The sequence below is a fragment of the Dioscorea cayenensis genome, chromosome 11 (assembly GCF_009730915.1).
Source record: "Dioscorea cayenensis subsp. rotundata cultivar TDr96_F1 chromosome 11, TDr96_F1_v2_PseudoChromosome.rev07_lg8_w22 25.fasta, whole genome shotgun sequence".
NCBI lineage: Eukaryota > Viridiplantae > Streptophyta > Magnoliopsida > Dioscoreales > Dioscoreaceae > Dioscorea > Dioscorea cayenensis.
In genome coordinates this window covers 2,105,805-2,126,037 of record NC_052481.1, presented here as the reverse complement: position 1 = coordinate 2,126,037, position 20,233 = coordinate 2,105,805, and positions in this window count along the sequence as shown.

The window sequence follows — 20,233 nt, the reverse complement described above, 5'->3', positions numbered from 1 at the left end:
GGAGATGCTAACCATTATAGAATTCATCTAGAAGTGGTACCAATACTTGCTTGGGCGATGTTTTGTGGTGCACATTGACCATCAAAGCCTCTGTCAACTTTAGAATCAGATCATCCAAGCACCTGAGCAACAACAGTAGCTCACCAAGTTACTAGGATACGACTTTGATATCATCCAATGCCCTGTCCCAAATCCCATATAAATCCTTGCACACTTTCTTAGCCTCCCAACCATTAGCTTTCCTATATGAAGCATTTCACCACTTCTACACCAACCATGAACCAACAAAACAACTTCTCCAGGAGGTACAAACTAAACCCGATTTGCACCCAGGGTACATGACTCTTAATGGCTTGTACATCTTCAAAAATCTGGTTGTGGTGCCTATTGAATCAGCCTTGTAACCATTATTATTGAATGAATACCACAAATCCCCATTGGGTGGTCATGCAAGTATCCAACCTACACTTGCATGTCTCTCATCCATCTTTTATTGGCCAGCAATTTAGACATCAGTAAAAAACTATGTGGCTCATTGCATTCCATGTCAAAACTCTAAACCCTTTAACAAAGCCCCTCCAGGCCTCCTATAACCATTGAAAATCCACGGCAAAATATGGGATTGCATTGCTATGGATTTCATCACACATCTATCGCCATCATCAAGGAAAATGACTATCTTCGTCATAGTGGATCTTTTCTCCAAATTTACGCATTTCAAAGCCCTCGAACCGACCTTAACAGTCCCCAAGTAGCAACAATCTTTCTTTGTGGCAAGTACGCTTACACGGTGTTCCAACCAACATACTTTCAGATAGGGATCCTCTTTTTATGAGTTCATTTTAGCATAAGCTATTCAAACTTCAGGTACCATTCTCTCAATGAGTAGCACATATCACCCGTAGTATGATGAGCAAACCGAGGTCGTCAACCGCTGCTTGAAAGACTATCTTCATTGTTATGTAGATGAACAACCAAAGCAGTGGACCTAGTATTTAGCCGTGGCCGAATGGCACTACAATACTTCATGGCATTCATACATATAGATGTCCCCATTTGAGGTAGTGCACGGCCGTGTACCACCATCATTACTATACTATGTAGAAGGCTCATCCACCCTGGTCACAGTGGATGAACTCCTCACCTGTTGCACGGACCTTATGCATGAACTTTGGGAAAATATACTTTGTGCCCAAAACCGAATGCGCAACCAAGCAAACACTGGCTAAACTGATGTATCCTTCAACATCGGAGAGTGAGTGTTCCTTAAGCTCCAATCCTTCAGACAAGTCTTAATCCCCTCACACCAGAAAACTCACAAACTATCACGCCATTTCTATGGACCATTCCAAATTACGGCAAAGATCGGTGCTGTCACTCTATTACCTCCACCTCCCCCCTAAAGCTAAACTGCATAACATTTTCCACATCTTGAAGCTGAAGTGATACCTTGGCGACCCATTTGGCCCTACTGTGCCCTTGCCAATATCTTTCATTAATGATTGGCCACTTATACCTTCAGCAAAAGTCCTCGGTCAACACTTGGTTATGAGTCACAGTCAAACAATTCCCTAGGTTCTTATACAGTGGGATAACCAATCCAAACTTGAAGCCCATGGGTGACAGCGGAGACCATTCACGTGGAGTTTCCAGCATTTTACCTTGAGGACAAGGTGGTTCCCCAAGCGAGAGGCAATAATGCTGGCTCGGAACTGGTAGCATGTGAACCTACAAGACAAGGGAGAACAGTAAAGAAACCTGCTCATTTTTGGGATTATATAATGAATTGACCAATAAGTATATTGATTAGCTCATGAAGAAAAGGCTTAGAAGTTTGTAGTATGTCAGGCCACTAATGTTCGTCGTGTGGCCTAGAAGTTTGTAGTATGTTAGGCAACTAATGTCTGTCGGGGTAGTGGGACACGTGTCATGTCACCCAAAATCTATTCCTATATGAGTATTATGCATGAATGAATGGAAAATGGAGATTATTGCCCAGTCTTTTCCTCTTTTATCTCTCCCTCTCGCTCTCGCTCTCGCTCTCTTTGCTCTTCCCCTCCTTTCTCTCCTTTCCTCTGTTATCTTACAAACCTCTAATCCCTCTTGTTTTCCTTGACCTGAGAACCAGGGAGACACCACAAAACCCACACCCTCCTTTCGCTTAGCCTACGATACCATCACAGTGTTTGATGGATTCACAAAAGCATCACGTTGGTTTGATGGGATTTATGCACTTATGTTGTAGCAAATATTACCTCAATTAATCTCAGAGTAGGTTATCTTCATAATTATATTTCTTAAGTCAGGTAATATTTACAAGATGAATTTGTTGGAAATGATGATGGGCCAAAATATGCTCAAAAGAGATAGTAGGAAGAGGAAGATAGAATACCACTTGATAATACAAATTTTATTCAAATCTTAAAACCTCTTCATTAAAACTCTTCATAGCTAGCCTCTTATATATGCTTTACAATAAACCCTTGAGATTCTATAACTCCCATACTTATTACATAATAACTCATGACTCTTCATCTTCATATTCCTTAACTCCTAACTCTTCATATTCTCTAACTTATGTCTCATAATAATCCCCATATTATTAACCTATATGATTATTTATGTTTAAGTTTATTTCCAACATCCCCCCTTAAACATAAACATTTTGTTAAACATAACAAGCACATCCTTTTGGAAAAACACACAATTTGATGACCCAAAATCAAGTTCTTCCTCTAGATCTAAATCCGTCATTCTTTCTTTTAACTCCTTCAACTCCTTACTAGTTTCAAGGAGGCTTTTCCAAAGCTCTTCATTAGCTTCCTTCAGGTCTTCACACTCATGCTTGAGTTTAACTAGCTCTTCTTCATTTATATCTTTCATGATAATGTCGTAGTAATGCCCTAGATGCTTTATCACTCGCATTGAGGCTTCATTCTTAGCATCTTTCTTTGTGTATACACGAGGTCCACATAGTTCATGATATCCTTGCTTGTCCTCAAACCTTATTATCACAACAAAATTAGGTAAGTGCTTAGGATCATTTCGTTCACATTCATACCTTGCTTGGGGTGGAAGGTTTAGTTTTTCTAATAACTCCTTGAGCATCGCCTTGAATTACGTTGACACAACAACTGGTCTTCCGTTCTCCATTTCTCTTCTCTTGACTGTCTTCTACAGTCTTCTTTTTCCATAGAGCTTTGCTCACAGCTCTCACCTTCCTTCTTCGGCTTTGCCTTCAAGTTGGTTAACTTGTACTTCAAGCTTTTAGCATGCATTGCCTTCACTTCAACAAGCTTGAGTCTCAAAGGTCCTCTATGGAGAATCACCTATCGATATTGCCACCTGTCTCTTATGGAGAAAGACTTCCTATTGATACTGCCACGTCATTAGTCAAACTCTTTAACCAATTCTCATACTAAAACATCGTTATGATTGACGAATGTTAACTAACTCTTCAACAAGGCTTTGGCACAATTGTTGGGAATGACAAAAGTTCACCAACTCTTCAATCACTCTCTGATACCACTATTGGAAACGATGATGGGCCAAAATATGCTCAAAAGAGATAGTAGGAAGAGGAAGATAGAATACCACTCGATAATACAAATTTTATTCAAATCTCAAAACCTCTTCATTAAAACACTTCATAGCTAGCCTCTTATATATGCTTTACAATAAACCCTTGAGATTCTATAACTCCCATACTTATTACATAATAACTCATGACTCTTAATTTTCATATTCCTCAACTCCTAACTCTTCATATTCTCTAACTTATGTCTCATAATAATCTCCACATTATTAACCTATATGATTATTTATGTTTAAGTTTATTTCCCATCGCAAAAGAAGGCCATTAATGAATTGTGAAGAGGAGGTTCTCCAGAATGAAAAGGTTTGGATGCTAATTCCACATAATGAGTCTTCATTTATTCCTCCAAATATGGTAATTAGAACCTCTTGAATATGGTCTTACCTCAATTCTTAAATTAATTTCCTTTTTGGCTCTTATTCTGCTGATATTTTTTTCCTCAAAGATTTTCCAACCATTTTATGTTATGAATACTCACAATATTTGATTCACTGCCTTTGATGCACTAGTTCTATTATTAATGGTTTTCTCCTTACCAGTTGCTATATTTTTATTCTTACCAATCCAGTTAGTGTCTCATTTATTTTTTTGGTTTCTTGGTTTTACATGAAAGCATATTTCTTGTTGTTACAACACTCACTATTAAAGCATATTTGCATGTATTGCTGTACACCAGCACTTTTTTTCATGATGGGAACTTAATTTTTTGCTCTTTAGAAACATATTTGTTATATTCTCAATAGGTTCTAACACTATCAATTGAGGATTATCCAGCATCCATTGATCTTCTTGAAGTGTTGCATAGAGAACATCTAAATAGGTTCTCAACTGTGCCTTGTTTCTGACAAGCCATTTATTTGAGTGATCTTCTATAAACTACCATGTTCTCATGGCATAGCACTGGGCTCCCTGTCTGTAGAAATCCATGTTTTGGTTAAATTAACTTTTCACTAAGCTGCCACTGAAATGCTTTAGTTTACATTAAGTTAATGTTTGTTCTACGGTTATTACTTTACATGCATAGCCATCTGATTTGGGATGTTGATAGAGTGGCTCACAAGACTACCAAGAAGATCAGCTCTGCATCTTTTTTTATTAGAGGACCTCTTGCTTGAAATTACATGTTTGCTATCAGTTATTGGGGAACTGATCTCTCTCTCTAAATCAAGGATTTGTTCTTAGTTGAAATTTATGGCACTTTAAAACATATATATATATATGTGTAACTGTTGTGGCATGATGCAATCTTCATTGCTATTAAAATTAATGTAATATGTTATATGATCTCTTAAAGACAGACAAGAAAACTCCTTTTGCTTGTCATGCTTGTGGTGCATAGTTTCAGCTGTGTTTAATAAATATGATATATATTTTGTGAAGGCAACTTATGTTGCGTGATTATCCTTTTACTTGAAACTGAATGTTGCAATCCTTTTAGTTAATGTAAACTCTTTATTTTGGTTGTTCTTGCAACTAGTTTCTCTCATAGTGTAGTTATTATGGCACATCATAGCTATTATTAACGTTACGGAACAGACAAGTGTCAATATCATATCGAGGAAGTTATTTACTTGGGATGATGAAGAAAAAAATCATCTTGGTTATGGTGATAAAGAATCACAACTTGTCTCGACTTGTGTTTCTTCACTTATTGAATACAACTTTCATCATTTGGCTTGTGGACATAGCATTACAATTGCTCTCACAAAATCCAGCCATGCTTTTACGATGGGAAATACTGCTCATGGATAACTTGGAATGCATAATCAAATGATAGGATTCTTTGTCTAGTACAAGATATGTTAGTTGGGGAGTTATGGAAGAGATAGTCTGAGAAGCTCATCTTGTTGGTATTCTAACATACCGAAGTAAAGTATATACTTAGGGTAAAGGTGCTAATGAAAAACTTGGCCATGGAGATATTGAAGATTGGTGAACACCTACACTAATTGAAGCTTCGAAAGATAGACATGTTAAAAGCGTATCATGTGGCTCAAATTTCACAGCATGTGGCACACCCCTTTCGTGTGACCTGCAAGTACACGGGTTTATCAAAGTAATAAATCCCAGGTGAGTGGGGTATTGTATCTACAAGGAATAAGGTACATAAGCACTAGGTTTCTATTTAGCTAAGTGAAGATGAAATAATGATGGTGTGGATAAAATTTAATGTAGACAAGATTAAAGAAAATAAGAAAGAGAGGCACAAAGAAATGAGAAAGAAGGCAATCGATAGAAAGTGGGGTACTCGGATGTTGTTCCGTTTAGGATTATTGCTTCAAGTGCAAAACCAACTATTATACTTCCTAACTGATGCTTAATGAGTCATGGACATCCTAAAATACACGGTCCCAAACCTAAGGTTAACCGTAACTAACTCTACACTATACCCTGGCAGAGAAATCAATCAGTCTCAACACATCACACTGTGTAAAGTTGCAAGACGCTTTAGGGATTCCAAGTGATAAACCCTATTCCTATATGTAGACCTAACCCTTTAGTCCAGGAAAAAAACTCCTAGTCACAATTAAGCCCCAGACACTAAAGATTACTTCAATGCTTCATTCTGTTGCCCGTGCAACTAGGCCCCAGGGGAGTTCCTCTCTTAATACTTCACTCTATTGTGACCGCAAAGAACTCTAGAAAATGGAGGTAGGATAAATCACACCGGAGGGGAAAGGGGACGCTCCGCTACTTCTCGACTCACCCTCTCGACCTTCTCCAATTTTGCTTTGTCTAATCCTCATGGTGTGTCACTCACTCACAAGGATTACCAATATGAACTCTCACCCCTAGTGTCACTCTAAGGGAGAAATCATTCAACAAGCATTCAAGAATGGAACTCAATTAAAAACATCAATTAAGAAAAGTATAATAAAAGGTTAATGAAACAAATACATCCTAGGGTTCACAAATCCAAGTACCCACTAGGGGTTTAGTTCTCCATGGAGCAAGATACAATCAATAGTGCAATTGAAAGTAAAAACATGCAATCCATAGAAAAACCCTATCAGTATTCGTGTCGATGGTCTTGTGGAGTAGCCTCGTCCTCGCCAAAGGTCCCCTTGTTAAGCCTAGGGCGCACCTCGTAGGATCGGTGCCGATGAAAACTCCCCAATAACTATCTTCTAAGAGAAACATGGTGTTGAAGCCGTAGAACCACTCCAAAAGCCTTGCTAAAACCCTTCTAAACCCTACCTGCAAGCCTCTCAAAAGATGGACAAAAGATGAAAATAAGGATGCTGAAATTGGGCTGAATCGCGGCTTTAAATGGGCTGGAATCGGGAATCCACAGGGGGATGTGGAAATTCCACAAGCCCGTGTGGATTTCTGGAACTTTAGTTTTCTGCGAGCTGTGAACAGTAACCGTTACAGTAAATTGTTATAGTGTTTTGCTACAGTATAAGTTAAGACATCAGAAGTTGGTAATGCCTCTAATGCTGCCAGGAAGAATATAATCCCTCATCTTTCTGTTGATGGCAAGGAGAGGCTAGAACATGGAGAACTAAGACCTTCAAGGATTTTGTTATTTCCTAATGCTAAACCTATCAAGGCAGATTATTTTACTCAATTTAAAGCCACACAAGATCCTTCACTGCTACAATTGAAAGGTGTCTCTTTTACTAGCTTATTAAGTTTTCTTCAAACAGGTCTAAAACCGATTATTACATCATCATCATCACCTTATGCTTCAAATTCAAGGCCAACATCTCCATATTCAATGAATCCTAGCCCTCCATATTCTATTAGTCCAGTATTTTTAGTAGGTATAATTGATAGCCTCAAAAAAACTAATGGGCTTCTAAACTAGGAAGTAATGAAGTTGCAATTCCAGGTAAGCACCAGGCTTCATTCCTAGTAATCTATATTTGATCTCTCACCACTTTCTATTGGTTTATGTTGTATTCATTTTCTCCCACTTTATTTATATGTTAAAAATCTGAGGCAAAAGACTAAAGTTTATGATGTAGTATTGTAGAAAGCAAAGAAGAAGGCTGAGGAAGCTACCATTGTAGCTACAGAGGAATCTGCAAAACTAAATACATTAGTGGAAGTTATCAAGTCACTTGATGTCCAGGTTCAATTATCTCCACTTTTGTATTTTCACTTGCCATATAGCAACAACCATCTTATATAGCCTTTCTTAAGGATACCTATGTTATCTTCTTTATGTTTTACATGTTTTTATATGCAAATACAATTTGTGTGGATTTTAGTAGTTTAACTGATCCTAGAACTCTTGCGTAGTTTGTTTTTCTCATCTATTTATACTGGTTGATCTAATTGTAGAGTAATACCTTTGAAAATTTTGTCACCATTATTAATGATTATATCTTTTTTCTATCATCGTGCTATGTGATATAATTCCTTATACAATCCCTCTACTTTTTTGAATTTACCTCTTTAGTCCCTTAAGCTTAAACTATAATCTTTCGGTCTCTCTACAATTTTAATTTAGCCATGTTTGTCACCCTAAACCTTAAACCCTAACGCTAAACCGTCAAAAAGGAGGGCTGACATAGCTCATTCAAATATAGTAGAGGGACTGAAAGTTACAATTTAAAGTGAGGGACCAAAGGGTAAGTTTGAAAAAGTAGAGGGAATATTTAGAGAATTATACCATTAATTGAGAATTGAGAATTACCATATCTTTGTATTCTTTTGCTCGGTTGACCTCTTAGTGTTGTATGGGTTTAGTTGATTCATAGTTAAGATAAATAACTTTACATTTTCCTTTATTTTTAGGTTTGAAGGTGATAAGTGCTTGAGTAGACATATTTTTTATATATGTTTTACATGCATTGATCATCGTTTTTACCATGGTTTATGTCTCATATTGTGTATTTGGTATTCTTTTATGCATATAGGTTGTGAATGCCTTGAAGAGTGAAAAGGAAGCAAAGATAGGCTATAAAGACACAATGTTGGGTGTCTTTGTTCAATTCAAGGGCCAAGACATGAGAGGAGTTCATAAACATGGAGATGTGTGCCAACTTCCAAGAAGATTCAAGTCAATTCACTAGTTGGAAGGGCACAAAGGCAGTCACATCTTTATGTTCCTTCTCTTTATGAAGATTGTAAGACCTCTCAAAGATATGTCGACGAAGAAAAGTTTTATAGCCTACCACATGGACGTGTGCCAGGACATGTGGCCTCAAGAGAAGAGTGTTCGGATCGCGTTTTTGTGAAAAGAATTGTAGCAATTTTACTGTAGCAGTATTGTAGCAAATTACTGTTCATGCACCCGCGTGGAAATTCCTGCAGCCCACGCGGCCGGGTTGAAAATCCACGCGGGCGCATGAGGGCACATGGCAGATGCAGTTTTAGGCTTTAAATAGGCCGTTTACCCTATTTGGAAGGGACTTTTGGCGAGGGTTTTTCGTGAGCACTTGGGAGAAAAAGCGGCTAGGGTTTTGGAGGAGGTCTTTGGCGATATTGGGGGGGTGTCCATCATCAACTTTGATCGATCTTCTCTCCGTCATAGCATAAAGGGAGCCTTTGGCGACCTAGCTTCGGAGGAGGATTCTTCAAGACGTTGGGCATCCCATCATGGCCATCATCACGAATTTAAGGGGGTTTTACTTCATGGTTTCCATTGCTTTTCATTGTAATAGTCATTGTTTTGTAATTTGCTCCATGGAGGGCTAAACCCTAGTAGGTATTTGGGCATGTGAACCCTAGGATCTATGTTTTTGTAATGATTTGCTTTATGTTTCTATTAATCGGAGTTGATTTGAGTTTTAATCTTATATTCTCTTTGCTTTCTTGTTTAATTAATCCTTGTGGTCGATTGGATTTGCATGATTTGTTACTTTGATGTGAGAGAGGTCTCCATTAGAGTTAGAACTTCAAGGTTAAAGAGGGTTGAGAGGGTGAGTCATGAGATAGTGAAGTGCCCCCTCTCCCTTCCGATTGAGTGTTTCCTATCTCCGTATTCCCTAAACTCTATGCAACCATATTTGGTGTGAGGCGTGAGATTGAGAGATTTATCCGCCGGGACCTTGTAGGGGGTTAGAGATCCTTCGCTGGGAATTAGGGTTGGATCTATCTTTAGGAATCGGTTTCACTCTTAGGTGTCCCTAGAGCGTATTGCGGTCATATGGGGTGTGAGGTGTTGAGATTGAGTGATTTCTCCACTGAGACCTTGTAGGGGACTAGTACCGGTGGCTTGGAGGCAAGGGCCGGTTGTTCTTGGATTACCTCGACTCATTAGACTCGGTTTAGAAGCATTTAGTGAATCGTGAGCTTCATGTTAGATCCTAGGGGGAGCATTGCCTGGGTACCTCATCTTTATTGATTGAGATCTCCTTTACTCGTCTTCTTACTCGTTTGCTTGCTTATTAATTCTCTTGCAATTAGTTTATTTCATCACATCCATTGATTTCGACTAGATAACTAAGAATTGGTTAATACTAATACTTCCGTTCCCTGTGGATTTGACTACCCACTCACCGGGGTAATTATTACTTCGACACCCGTGCACTTGCGGTTTACACGTATATTTCAGATGTGTCAGAAGGTCAAGGAAGTGATGGAGAAATTGCCCCTGAGGTCAGTAACAATATAAAATCCATTCATATCCAAGCGGAGTCTTTCTTGAAAAGCAATGAAAGTCGAGCATTAGAATTCTTTTCTTCAATTGTATTGGATTCCTCAGGGTTGCTTACTCGCATACAATTAGTAAAGGATTTGCTTATGTTTATAATCAAAAAATTGAAAACAAGCCCGTTACTAATACCAGTACCCAAGGAGAATACCATTCATCAAAGCATAAAGAATGGCTTAAGGTCACCGAAGATGTCTCCATCAAGGCCTAGAAATGATGGTGGAAACAAAATCTAAGAGCAATTCAAGCCTAGCGTATATGTTACTATTGCTCTACTTCTTGATGGAACTAAAATCTTTAAAAGGGTTCATTTTAGGAATGCTCGAACTTACATTATACAACAAAGATATGCTCTAGCTTTCTAAATGCTATTTATTTGTGCTCTTGCAAAACCTCAAGGCCATATATATACATTCTCTGCAAATTTTGTAATTGTTTATATTCCCTTGTAAAACCAAAGATTGTTGCACATATACCTGCCATTTTGCATATAATATTCTTGTTTATATGAAATTACAAATTTTGCAGGGCTATACATAGTATCCCAAGATATACCTTGGTATACATCATTGGACCATATCATTCAATACCTATGATTTTTTTTCTTCTTTTTAGATGTCTAACTTATTTTTATCTATATGTTTGTTTATGGATGTGTAGCAAGAGAAGGTTTGGTGAGCAGTAAGTTGAAGATTGGTGGAACAATAATAAGAGAGCTGCTGAAAATACAACTATCATAGTCCTGGCACTTCTTCCACAAATTCCCCAGCAATACCTTCTGCTGATGAAGAAGATGCTGCTTCATCTTCCTAATCTTAACCTCTATTTCCTCCTTAACCTCTATTTCCTCCTTTCTTTTTTTAAAACTTGTGCTTCAATACATTGCTAGTTTTGAAGATGGAAAACTGATACCATGTTGCTGATCATGTAAGAGTTTCTTCTTTCTTTTTCATTTTGTTTTCATCTTTTTTGTTTTTAAACTCAAGATGTAATGTTTTGTGATTCTATAAAGATGTAGGCATCTATCTTTGAGTTTAAAAAATTTTCATGTTTGTTTTAACATTCTTGTTAATAACAAAGGTAGAATACCCAATTTAGTCCCACCCAAAGTGCCCTTTTAGTCCCTCTAATATTTTTTGTCCCTATAGGAACTTTGTATTTTTCATTTTGTGTCATACGAGTCCCTCCCCCTAATGCTCATCTGATTTTCCATCTGTGAGGATGATGTGGCAATTTTTATGAGTAAAAAATTGTTATAATATATAGTTTCTCTATTAAAGCAAATTTAACCTTTAGTCCCCCTTATTATTATTTTTTGCCCTTATGAAGTCCCTCTAATTCAGGACTAAAAGGTTATTTTGAAATAATAGAGGGACTAAACTGGGTATTATAACTAAAAAATTAATATAAAAATGGACTTCCTAAGGGCAAAAACAATATGACTAAAGGGTGATTTCAAAATAATAGAGGGACTAAACTAGGTATTATACCTTAATTTTTTACTCATGAAAAATGCCACGTCAGGCTCGCAGACGGAAAATCAGACGGGCGTTAGTGGAAGAGACTTGTCTGACACCAAATAAAAAATACAGGGATCCTATATGGACAAAAAAATATTAGAGGGACTAAAAGGGCCTTTTGGTATAATGCAAGGACTAAACTGGGTATTATACTAATGACAAACAATAAGATATTTTAATTTAATTTAATTATATTATATTATAAATATCTAATATTTTTATTATAATATTTTATTTACATTTTGGCTAAAAATTTATAAAATGAGATATTGAAAAAAATTGTTATATTTAAATTAAAATAAGATAGAATATTTAGAATTAGTAATTTTATAATTTAATAAATAATATTTGCATATAATAAATAAAATAGTTTAATTTTAAAAAATAATTTATTTGTAATTTTAAAATTTAAACAATAAAATAGTTTAATGTAATATACTATATCTTTTAATATTAATATAATATTTTATTTAAGTTTTTGAGGAAGAACATTTCATCAGAGATTAACATGTGTTATCTTTTATCTTAAGGCAAATTCTCTTTTCTTTGTGTTTGCTTTTATTTTTTTTGGTTTTGTAAATCGATAAAACAAATGCAAGTGAAACAATATCGAATAAGATAATTGACACACCCTTTGCATGTGTACTATAAATGCATGGGTTGTCTAAGTAATAAAGTACCCTGTTGAGTGGGTAGTCGTATCCACAAGAAATAGTACTCAGAAACACAAGAATTGCTATTTAACTATGGTGAAGATGATTAAGTAGTGGTGTGAACAATATCAATGCAATAGAATTAAAGAAAACAAAAAAGAGACGCAATAAAATGATAGGAGAGGCAATCGATAGAAAGTGGGGAATCCGGGCATTGCTTTCCCTAGGACTACTATTTCAAGTGCGAGACAAATCATTATGTCTTCTAAATGATGCTTAATGAGTCATGGAAATCCTAAGTCACACTGTCCCAAACCTAATGTCAACAGTGACTAACCCTATACTATGCCCCAACAGAAAGGAGTACTCTCGATGTCTCACACTGTGCAAGGTTGCTTAAAGCTTTAGGGACTCCAAATTTTAAACCCTATTCCCAAAAATAGATCTAACCCTTTGGTCCAGGAAAATGACCCCTTGTCACAATTAAGCCCCAGCACCAAGGATTACTTCAATGCTTCACTCTATTGCTTGCGTAACTAAGCCCCAATGGAGTTTGTCTCTTAGCACTTCACTTTATTGTGACGACAAAGAACTCTTGGAACACGAAGGTAGGATAAATCACACTGGAAGGGAAAGGGGACGTTCGGCTACTTCTCGACTCACCTTCTCAACCTTATCCAATCTTGCTTTGTCTAACCCTCGTGGTGTGTCACTCACTAACAAGAATTACCAATATAGATTCTCAACCCTAGTGTCACTCTAAGGGAAAATCAATTCAACAAGCATGCGAGATTGGAACTCAATTAAAGACATCAATTAAAAAAACATAATAAAAGGTCAATGAAACAAAAACATCCTAGGGTTTACAAGTCCAAGCACCTACTTGGAGTTTAGCTCTCCATGGAGCAAAATACAATTAATGATAAAATTGAATATAAAAACATGCAATCCATAAGTAAAACCTCCCTCGTATTTGGTGTCGATGGTCTTGCGAAGTAGCCTCCTCTTCTCCAAGGGTTCCCTCGTCAAGCCTAGGGCACACCTCATCGAATTGATGCTAATGAAAGCTTCCCTAATAATAATCTTCCGAAGGAACGCGATGTTAAAGGCCGAAGAACCACACCAAAAACCTTGTCAAAGCCTCTCCAAACCCTAGCCATGAGTGCCTCCAAAGATGGGGAAAAGATGAGAAATATTTTTCTTTAAAATGTCTGAAATCACGGCTTAAATAGAGCTGGAATCGGGCATCCACACGCCCGTGTGAATTTTCAGGAATTAAATTTTTGCGAGCTGTGAACAGTAAGTGCTACAGTGCTTTTGTTGCAATGCATGTCTTTGAACACGACTTGTGTCTTCACGTTTGTTCATTCCAAGATTTTATCAACAAAGTACATCCACAATCTACTTTTGGTTCTTTACTTCCATTATTGTCTCCACAACCCTACAAGCACAAAAGAACATGAATACACATGCATTAGCGATAAAATCTGAGAAAAGTAATGTTCAATGTAAGAAAAAATACTTCATATTACTAATACACAAGCACTTATCAAACTCCCCCACACTTAAGCCTTTGCTTGTCCTCAAGCAAAATAAAACATTAAAGCACATAAGAAAGGAAAATGAAAGTGCTTGGCTTAGGTTCACCAAAGCATGCAAGCAAAATATTCTACAAGCAAGGTAAAATCTCAACACTGAATAAGAAAAAATCAATGCTCTAGCTAAAAACTCGAATAAAAAAGGACAACAAACCCGATAACATGTAAGTGTGTGTAAACTCACTCAAGTCAACCCAATGTATACTCCTCAAAGCTCTAAGTGAGAGGAACTTATTTATGTACAAAAGAAAGAAATGAGATAGTAGTAGCTTCACATATCCTCTAAGGTAGCCTTTTCGGAAGCGGCCGCTAAAGTGGCTTTCACACTTTTGAGGTGGTAGCTCTTTCTACCGGGGTAGTAGCTTTCACTCATCCCATTAGATAGCTCTTTCTCTCATTAGGGCATAACTAGTATCTGACTTATGAGAGTAGCTTCATACTTCATAGGCAGTAGCTCTTTCCACCCCCAATGCATAAACAAAACAAACATAACTTTTTCTTTTTCTTTTCATTCAACCATTTTTTTCAAAGAAACTATAACAAGAAACAACTAAACTAGTCCCTTAAACGTCAAACTTGAGTTTCCACAAGGTTTAATGAGTGAGTAGTGCAACAACTGTCAATCGGGCAAAAATTCCTAAAAATTCAAGTAAAAACTAGAGCATGAGAACATTCAATGTTAAAAATTCTCCAAAACTTAAGAATACAACCATTGCAACTAAGGTGAACAGCCATTGACTACATGAGCAAGAACAATAAAGCATAAGTATAGAGCATGTGTAATGTGACTCTCCTTCCCCCCTCCCCACACATGCACTTAAGATGTGTGGGTAAATTTTTTCAGTGAGTACCTAAGTTTGGCCTTATATCAGTTTGAGCACTAACTTTCAATTTGTATCAAAATGAGCACCAAACTTTAATTTCATTTCTCTGATGGGGTAATTGGAGATTTTCGGTGGATTTTTTGTGATGTGGACGCCGGAAAGCTTGTCTAGATGCCCTAGGTCCACTTTACCGACTCACCAACTCATCCTATCTGGACAAAAAAACACTACATTAATTTACAATAACTGACGTGTACATCCTACGTGGACAAAAAAACCCCACATTGGTTAAGTAGCTGAGCTGGCGAGTCAGTGACGTGGACCCAGGGCAACCACACAAGCTTTTCGGCGTCCACATCACCAAAAATCCACCGGAAATCCCCAATTACCCTATTGGAGAATTGAAATTAAATCTTGGTGCTCATTTTGATACAAATTGAAAGTCAGTGCTCAAACTGATATAAGGCCAAACTTAGATGCTCACTGGAAAAATTTACCCTAAGATGTGCATTGCCCTCAATGTACACATGCAAGCACAATAAAATATAAATAAATAAAAAACATATGTGGAAGAAGGCACTTGAAACAATACTCCCCTGAACTCCTAATGGTATGTTTGATGGAGTTATATTTATTGAGAGTTGAGTTCCAATGGGTTGTGGAGCACACATGGCCATGTGAATGTCACATTGAACGTGTTCATAATTATTCCTCAAATTCCAGACTCACAAGAAAATCTGCACGTATACGCAAGGGGGTTCAGTGAAGCTCAACAAAAAAAAACTCGAGTCTATAAAGATATGCAAATGAAATACAACTCGAAGTAACTAAAAATAACAGATAAACTCAAAAAGAAGATCCTTTTTGAGTAGTACAAGTCCAAAATAAATGCAATACAAAAACAAATAAAGGCAAGTAAAAATAAAGACACCTCAAGCATCGGTGTCAACGACTGGCTCCTCTGCTACTACTTCTGCTGCTAGTAAAGTGGGTTGCTGCTGTTAGTGGATCAACTGGTGCTGCTGGGGTGTCCAGGGTCTCATCACAAAGGAGAAAGTCGTGTCTCCCTCGAGTATCTGCTGTAAGATGTCAAGATGCACCATCACCTCTATATGGTTCACGGCCTGTGTCGCGCGAACCTCAGCCAAGTCTGCCTGTAACACTCCCATAGCACTCTCAAGCCTCTAAAATCGATCATGTTCTTGAGTGGGAGAAAATATCTAAACTGGTGGTGGCTCATGTGCTGCTGGGGGTACCTCTGTCTGAATCTACTCTAGCTGTGGCTAGAGAGCAGGCTGTAAACCCTCTGCTGCATCTCCCTGTCCCTCAACTAGCTCTAGTGGAGGCATGTTTATCACATTAACCCAGTCTCTATATCTCCTGATCATATCCATAAGTCTCATCGTCTCCAATCCGAGGGGGGAGGATATTATAATCTTCTCGGCCCCTCTAATGGCATCCATCACACCAATGCCTATGATAAGTCTGGTAATATACGGGCCAGAGAAGAGAACTCCAACTCTGGCGTACTGATCCTGATGCTTCATGTACTCTGCTATAATGTGTCCAAGATGGAGTAGCTCGCACTGTACTATAGAATATAAATAAAGCAGCTCTTGGCAGCTCAACACCCATGTACTGTCACCATGGCCATTCACTGATCAACTAAGAATGGCGTGGATGTAGCGGTAAGCCTGCCGGGAAAGGCATGTCACCTTGGATACTTTTGGCTCATACTGTTCCTGTCCGCACAGTGCTCTGTATACGTGCTGAGGTGTCAAACTGCCAAAGTAATCTATCGGTAGCTATGCAAAATCCTCTATATCAGTAAAAGCCTCATTATATAGTCCAAGCCGGACTGAGAACTGGCAGACACTCATGCTATAGTATTGTCTAAATACTCTGAACTATATGGTGTCGATGCTCAAGAAACAGCTATATGAGCAATCATACTTGAATGAAGAAAGCGCCTCTAGTGTAAGCATGTGGATCACTGGCTCTCTGATCGTCAACAAACGCCGCCAACTACCCATGGACAGTAACTCCTCAACCTCGTTGGTTATATCGTCTACAAGATGGACCTATATGAGTGCATTCAAATCCAGGAACCCTGACTGCCTGAACTTGAGCTTTCATAGACGCTCGCACCGAACCTGGTGCTCAGGGATCGCAAACTCTAACTGCTCTAGTTCGGGAGAGGACTCACATGGATGCTTGCCTCGTCAAGAATAAAAAAGAATCAATCAAATCTCAATTTAAAAACTCAATCTGTAAGAATCCACATGGTCATGTGGAAATTCCACACGCCCATCTGGATGCACGGGGCATGAAAACAACACAGCCAGCTGCCAAGATCTTAAAAATACATCAAAAATCCCTTCGAAATCCTTTCTAAAAGTATATACTAACCGTTTAAACATGAAATCGAAGCAACATTCACCAGTTTACACAAAATAAATCAAGATTGGGGAAGAAAAGAGAAAGAGAAGCTTATCGATGAATTGATGATGGAAATCTGTGAATGAGGACGAAAAACAACCCTAGAACTCTATAAATAGATGGTGAGGAGTCGGGATAGTGAAGAGAGGCAACTTTTGAGAGTTTTAGAGTTATAAAATGAAGGGACGCGAGTGGGTTATAAAGAAAAAGTCACGCCTCTTGACTATCTGTGCATCCGCACGGGCATGTGGAAATTACCCACGCCTGTGTGACTCCCACAGGATCGCTTACAAGGGCGAACGCACGCCCCTGTGTGCTCTTAGGATAGCCTCTTTTGCTTCTAAACGCATCCACACGGGCATGTGCAAATTTCTCACGCCTGTGTGCCCGACCCACAGGGGCACCCATATGACCCTATGGCCTCTCCGTCCTTCAGAGAATTTGACTAAGTGTTCCACATGGGCGTGTGGATATTCACAGGGGCACTCACATGCCCCTGTGTTCTCTCGGGATGGAAGGGAAGTCTCTGTAGAGTTTCACATGGGCATGTGGAAATTACCCATGCTCGTGTGTTGTTCACAGGGTTAACACCCGATCTCTAGGCGAGTAGGCACAAGTATCCCCTTTCAATCTCTCCTAGATCTAGTACACGTGAGTAGGTCACATCTACGCATACAACTCATAATAGAATTATGGATTTCTCCATAAATGTAACTCTAAGAATCAAGGCACGAAAGATTGAATCTCAAACAACCATCAAATTAATGAAGAACAACATCTCAAGTTCTTTCGCAAGAATACACCCTAGGGTTCATCCAAATCCAAACACAACAATCCCTCATGATAAGGGACACTTATACAACATGCAAGGAAGACAAAAACATAAAATAAGTAATGAAAACCCCCTCTAGGTTGTGATCCCCTTGAATGGATAAAGCTTCAAATGGTGATGCAATGGTGGCTTACATCTTCACTCTAACTTGTTCTCCTTTGCTCCTCTCCCTCTTGGTGGTGATGTGTGCTCATTTCCCACAAGGATCATTGCCGGAAGATGGCCGGAAGGCCTCAAGGAAGTGTGGTAGCGGCGACCCAAAAGGCCAAGGAAAAGTCTTTCCAATTCAGCGCTAGAAATCTGTATTTATACTCTCCAAAGCATACAGGCCATATGGAGGCCGTATGGGGGCCGTATAGCACTCAAAACCTCAATTTTTATTTTATACGGGGTGCATACAAGTTTCATATAGCCTTCATATGTGTTGTATGGGGGTCGCATGAAGTTCTGGACAGGCTGCTTCAAACAATCCTGATGCTAAAGTGGTTGCTACAATAACTATGATATAGTAACTCCACTACAGTACTTTGTGACTGGATTTCTTCTTCTTTTTGCCCAAATGATATCCTCATGTTCTCCATAGCTTTCCCGTACCCTACAAAGAAAGTAGTACATGATTAAGAGCAAAATGGGCATCAATCCTCAACAAAATACATACAAAGTGTATAAAATACATATAGGAAAATACTTACATTTAGACACTTATCAAATATCCCCACACTTAAGCGTTGCTTGTCCCCAAGCAAACAACTCATGAAAAATAAAGAGACTGATAAGTGACTAAATGTATTACCTCTGGCTCAAGCAAGTATAAGAATCCAAAATCAATGGACAGTGACAAATAGATGTTGAGTTATAGTTAATAAGCATAATAAAAATACCCTGTCTCACCCCTTATATGTTTGTGCTGTGTAAGTGAAACTTTTATCTCATTTGCCCTGATTTGGTCTAGTCTAAAGACTTCAATCAAGTACAGCTCTAGATGCTAATCACTCCACATACAAAGAATACTAAGTCTTAAACTACTAAGTGCTACTTCAATGGCCAAATAAGATCCTTCTAATTCTTTAGCTTGAAACTGAATCCTCTTTTCTTCACAACAACATTGGGTAAGCAGTCCAAAGATCAAAAGGGTTTATTTTGTTTCCATTTTTTTTGAGTCCGACTAATGTAGATTCGCACAAAAAACTTTATGGAGGAAGCACATGCTAATTAGGCACAAGAGCCACCTAACTACTTGATTACAAATCCACATAGATGCATTTCACAAGTAGAGGAATACTGTCATATACCCATTTTCAAAAGTTCTTTTTCTCTTTTTGTTTTGTTTTGTTTTGTTTTGCTTTTATATCCCTAAATCATGTCTTTAGACAGCTCTACTTGCCACAATGCTAGGATTAGCTCAACAAGACTTAGAAGTTCTTAAGAATCCATTGAAAGATAGAACTTAGTGTTCTAAGGCCAAGTACTCAAAGCAGTGTGTTAAGCATACAAGAGAGTTAGAGTAGTCACATTGGCTATTCCCATGGCATCGATAAAGAATTTAATGCACAAGATAATACTAGGGGTGAAATAGGATTCAATAAAGCATAAAAACAAGTAACTCACATCAATTATAAATCCAAGCTAAAAGAATCGTACAAGAATGAACAAAGCCATCATAGGTAACACTAGCATGTAAATAATGGTCCTAATACATGAAATATATCCATCCTCACACTTAGTGTTGTACATTGCCCTCAATGTACACTTATCATGAATAATGTTGTGCATTGCCCTCAATGTACACTAATCATGAAAAGCATGCTAGATGAAGCAATGAAAATAATAGAGGAGGGAGAAAATGAACTTCCCCAGTTACTCTTGTGCTCATGGTGAGGTGTGGTGAGTAATACATGTCAGATCCGACCTCCATTCCAAACTAAGAAAGCTCACCAAATTCCCTTAATGCCCTGCGAGGCAAAAAGGGGACATCATCATTCCACAAAAATTTACAAAGAAGAGATGGGGAGTAATCATGCCAAAAACTAAAATAAAACACAACAAGAACACAAAAAGTAGAAAATAGAAAATAAAGTCAAAACAATAAAATGAAGTGTCCATGCTAGTCCTTGTCCTTAGAGTTAGGTTTCTTGACACAAAATGACATCTTTCTCTACGGTCTT